This window comes from Lolium rigidum, chromosome 3 (genome assembly GCF_022539505.1).
Source record: "Lolium rigidum isolate FL_2022 chromosome 3, APGP_CSIRO_Lrig_0.1, whole genome shotgun sequence".
Taxonomy (NCBI): domain Eukaryota; kingdom Viridiplantae; phylum Streptophyta; class Magnoliopsida; order Poales; family Poaceae; genus Lolium; species Lolium rigidum.
The window spans coordinates 288,935,018-288,940,759 of NC_061510.1; positions in this window are offsets into that span (position 1 = coordinate 288,935,018).

Below are 5,742 nucleotides of genomic sequence, written 5' to 3' on the forward strand. Positions count from 1 at the left end.
CATATGTGTTATGTAAATTATATCCTACAAGTTGCAAGCCTCATGCATAGTATACTAATAGTGCCCGCACCTTGTCCTAATTAGCTCGGATTACCCGGATTATCATTGCAATGCATATGTTTTAACCAAGTGTCACAAAGGGGTACCTCTATGCCGCTCGTACAAAGGTCTAAGGAGAAAGCTCGCATTGAATTTCTCGCTATTGATTATTCTCAACTTAGACATCCATACCGGGACAACATAGACAACAGATAATGGACTCCTCTTTTATGCATAAGCATTCAACAATTATTAATTTTCTCATATGAGATTTGAGGATATTTGTCCAAAACTGAAACTTCCACCATGGATCATGGCTTTAGTTAGCGGCCCAATGTTCTTCTCTAACATTATGCATGCTCTAACCATTCTAGCGGTAAATCTCCCTTACTTCAGACAAGACGGACATGCATAGCAACTCACATGATATTCAACAAAGAGTGGTTGATGGCGTCCCCAGGAACATGGTTATCGCACAACAAGCAACTTAATAAGAGATAAAGTGCATCAGTACATATTCAATACCACAATAGTTTTTAGGCTATTTGTCCCATGAGCTATATATTGCAAAGGTAGAGGATAGAAATTTTAAAGGTAGCACTCAAGCAATTTACTTTGGAATGGCGGAGAAATACCATGTAGTAGGTAGGTATGGTGGACACAAATGGCATAGTGGTTGGCTCAAGGATTTGGATGCATGAGAAGTATTCCCTCTCGATACAAGGTTTAGGCTAGCAAGGTTATTTGAAACAAACACAAGGATGAAGCGGTGCAGCAAAACTCACATAAAAGACATATTGTAAACATTATAAGACCCTACACCGTCTTCCTTGTTGTTCAAACTCAATACTAGAAATTATCTAGACCTTAGAGAGACCAATTATGCAAACCAAATTTTAGCAAGCTCTATGTATTTCTTCATTAATAGGTGCAAAGTATATGATGCAAGAGCTTAAACATGAGCACAACAATTGCCAAGTATCACATTATCCAAGACATTATAGCAATTACTACATGTAGCATTTTCCGATTCCAACCATATAACAATTTAACGAAGAAGATTCAACCTTCGCCATGAATTTTATGAGTAAAGCCTAAGGACATATTTGTCCATATGCAACAGCGGAGCGTGTCTCTCTCCCACACAATGAATGCTAGGATCCATTTTATTCAAACAAAACAAAAACAAAAACAAACCGATGCTCCAAGTAAAGTACATAAGATGTGATGGAATAAAAATATAGTTTCACTAGAGGAACCTGATAATGTTGTCGATGAAGAAGGGGATGCCTTGGGCATCCCCATGCTTAGATGCTTGAGTCTTCTTGAAATATGCAGGGGTGAACCACCGGGGCATCCCCAAGCTTAGAGCTTTCACTCTCCTTGATCATGTTGTATCATCTCCCTCTCTTGATCCTTGAAAACTTCCTCCACACCAGACTCAAAACAACTCATTAGAGGGTTAGTGCACAATCAAAACTTACATGTTCAGAGGTGACACAATCATTCTTAACACTTCTGGACATTGCACAAAGCTACTGAAAGTCAATGGAATCGAAAAATCCATCAAGCATAGCAAAACAGGCAATGCAAAATAAAAGGCAGAATCTGTCAAAACAGAACAGTTCATAAAGACGAATTTATTGAGGAACCAGACTTGCTCAAATGAAAATTCACAAATTGAATGAAAGTTGCGTACATATCTGAGGATCACTCACGTAAACTGGCATAATTTTCTAAGTTACCTACAGAGAACTAGACCCAGATTCGTGACAGCAAAGAAATCTGTTTCTGCGCAGTAATCCATATCTAGTATGAACCTTACTATCAACGACTTTACTTGGCACAACAATGCACAAAACTAAGATAAGGAGAGGTTGCTACAGTAGTAACAACTTCCAAGACTCAAATATAAAATAAAGGTACTGTAGTAAAAACATGGGTTGTCTCCCATAAGCGCTTTTCTTTAACGCCTTTCAGCTAGGCGCAGAAAGTGTATATCAAGTGTTATCAAGAGACGAAGCATCAACATCATAGTTTGTTCTAATGATAGAATCAAAAGGTAACTTCATTCTCTTTCTAGGGAAGTGTTCCATACATTTCTTGAGAGGAAATTGATATTTAATATTACCTTCCTTCATATCAATGATAGCACCAACAGTTCGAAGAAAAGGTCTTCCCAATATAATGGGACAAGATGCATTGCATTCAATATCCAAGACAACAAAATTAACGGGGACAAGGTTATTGTTAATGGTAATGTGAACATTATCAACTCTCCCCAAAGGTTTATTTGTAGATTTATCAGCAAGATTAACATCCAAATAACAATTTTTCAACGGTGGCAAGTCAAGCATATTATAGATTTTCTTAGGCATAACGGAAATACTTGCACCAAGATCACATAAAGCATTACAATCAAAGTCATTGACCTTCATCTTAATGATGGGCTACCAACCATCCTCTAGCTTCCTAGGAATAGAAGCTTCGCGATTTAGTTTCTCTTCTCTAGCTTTTATGAGAGCATTTGTAATATGTTTCGTGAAAGCCAAATTTATAGCACTAGCATTAGGACTCTTAGCAAGTTTTTGTAAGAACTTTATAACTTCAGAGATGTGGCAATCATCAAAATCCAAACCATTATGATCTAAAGCAATGGGATCATTATCCTCAATGTTGGAAAAAATTTCAGCAGTTTTATCACGGGCAGTTTCAGCAGTTTTAGCAGTTTCAGGCAGTTTTTCGCGCTTTGCATTAGAAGTGGAAACATTGCCAACACCAATTCTTTTACCATTAATAGTAGGAGGTGCAGCAACATGTGTAGAATTAGCATTACTAGTGGTGGTAATAGTCCAAACTTTAGCTATATTATCTTCTTTTTCATTTTCTTCTCTTTCCCACCTAGCACGCAATTCGGCCATCAATCTTATATTCTCATTAATTCTAACTTGGATGGCATTTGCTGTAGTAAAAAATTTATTATTATGATTTTCATTAGGCATAACTTTCGATTTCAAAAGATCAACATCAGCAGCAAGACTATCGACTTTAGAAGCAAGTATATCAATTTTCCCAAGCTTTTCTTCAACAGATTTGTTAAAAGCAGTTTGTGTACTAATAAATTCTTTAAGCATAGCTTCAAGTCCAGGGGGTGTGTTCCTATTATTGTTGTAAGAATTCCCATAAGAATTACCATAGCCGTTGCCATTATTATAAGGATATGGCCTATAGTTGTTACTAGAATTGTTCCGATAAGCATTGTTGTTGAAATTATTATTTTTAATGTAGTTTACATCAACAGGTTCTTCTTGAGCAACCAATGAAGCTAACGGAACATTATTAGGATCAATATTTGTCCTATCATTCACAAACATAGACATAATAGCATCAATCTTATCACTCAAGGAAGAGGTTTCTTCGACAGAATTTACCTTCTTACCTTGTGGAGCTCTTTCCGTGTGCCATTCACAGTAATTAATCATCATATTATCAAGAAGCTTTGTTGCTTCGCCAAGAGTGATGGACATAAAGGTACCTCCAGCAGCTGAATCCAATAGGTTCCGCGAAGAAAAATTCAGTTCTGCATAAAAGGTTTGGATGATCATCCAAGTAGTCAGTCCATGGGTTGGGCAATTTTTAACCAAAGATTTCATTCTTTCCCATGCTTGTGCAACATGCTCATTATCCAATTGTTTAAAATTCATTATGCTACTCCTCAAAGATATAATTTTAGCAGGGGATAATATCTACCAATAAAAGCATCCTTGCATTTAGTCCATGAATCAATACTATTCTTAGGCAGAGATAGCAGCCAATCTTTAGCTCTTCCTCTTAATGAGAAAGGGAACAATTTTAATTTTATTATGTCACCATCTACATCTTTATACTTTTGCATTTCACAAAGTTCAACAAAATTATTGAGATGGGCAGCAGCATCATCAGAACTAACACCAGAAAATTGCTCTCGCATAACAAGATTCAGTAAAGCAGGTTTAATTTAAAAGAATTCTGCTGTAGTAGCAGGTGGAGCAATAGGTGTGCATAAGAAATCATTATTATTTGTGGTTGTGAAGTCACACAACTTAGTATTTTCAGGAGTACCCATTTTAGCAATAGTAAATAAAGCAAACTAGATAAAGTAAATGCAAGTAACTAATTTTTTTGTGTTTTTAGTATAGCAAACAAGATAGCAAATAAAGTAAAACTAGCAACTAATTTTTTTGTGTTTTGATTTAGTGCAGCAAACAAAGTAGTAAATAAAATAAAGCAAGACAAAAACAAAGTAAAGAGATTGGGATGTGGAGACTCCCCTTGCAGCGTGTCTTGATCTCCCCGACAACGGCGCCAGAAAAAGAGCTTGATACGCGTACATCACGCGTCCGTTGGGAACCCCAAGAGGAAGGTGTGATGCGTACAGCGGCAAGTTTTCCCTCGGTAAGAAACCAAGGTTTATCGAACCAGTAGGAGCCAAGAAGCACGTTGAAGGTTGATGGCGGCGAGATGTAGTGCGGCGCAACACCGGGGATTCCGGCGCCAACGTGGAACTCGCACAACACAACCAAAGTACTTTGCCCCAACGAAACGAGTGAGGTTGTCAATCTCACCGGCTTGCTGTAACAAAGGATTAGATGTATAGTGTGGATGATGATTGTTTGCAGAGAACAGTAGAACAAGTACTTGCGAGTAGATTGTATTCGATTAAAAGAATGGACCGGGGTCCACAGTTCACTAGAGGTGTCTCTCCCATAAGATAAATAGCATGTTGGGTGAACAAATTACAGTTGGGCAATTGACAAATAGAGAGGGCATGACCATGCACATACATGATATGATGAGTATTGTGAGATTTAATTGGGCATTACGACAAAGTACATAGACCGCTATCCAGCATGCATCTATGCCTAAAAAGTCCACCTTCAGGTTATCATCCGAACCCCTTCCAGTATTAAGTTGAAAACAACCGACAATTGCATTAAGTATGGTGCGTAATGTAATCAATAACTACATCCTCGGACATAGCATCGATGTTTTATCCCGAGTGGCAACAGCACATCCACAACCTTAGAACTTTCTGTCACTGTCCCAGATTTAATGGAGGCATGAACCCACTATCGAGCATAAATACTCCCTCTTGGAGTTAAGAGTAAAAACTTGGCCAGAGCCTCTACTAATAATGGAGAGCATGCAAGATCATAAACAACACATAGGTAATAGATTGATAATCAACATAGCATAGTATTCTCTATCCATCGGATCCCAACAAACACAACATATAGCATTACAGATAGATCATTTTGATCATGTTAGGCAGCTCACAAGACCCGACAATGAAGCATAATGAGGAGAAGACAACCATCTAGCTACTGCTATGGACCCATAGTCCAGGGGTGAACTACTCACTCATCACCCCGGAGGCGACCATGGCGGTGAAGAGTCCTCCGGGAGATGATTCCCCTCTCCGGTAGGGTGCCGGAGGCGATCTCTCGAACCCCCGAGATGGGATTGGCGGCGGCGGCGTCTCTGGAAGGTTTTCCGTATCGTGGCTCTCGGTACCGGGGGTTTCGCGACGAAGACTATATGTAGGCGGAAGGGCAGGTCAGGAGGCGTCATGGGGGCCCCACACGCTAGGGCCGCGCGGGACCCCTTGGGCCGCGCCGCCCTAGTGTGACGGCGCCCCGTGGCCCCACTTCGTCTTCCCTTCGG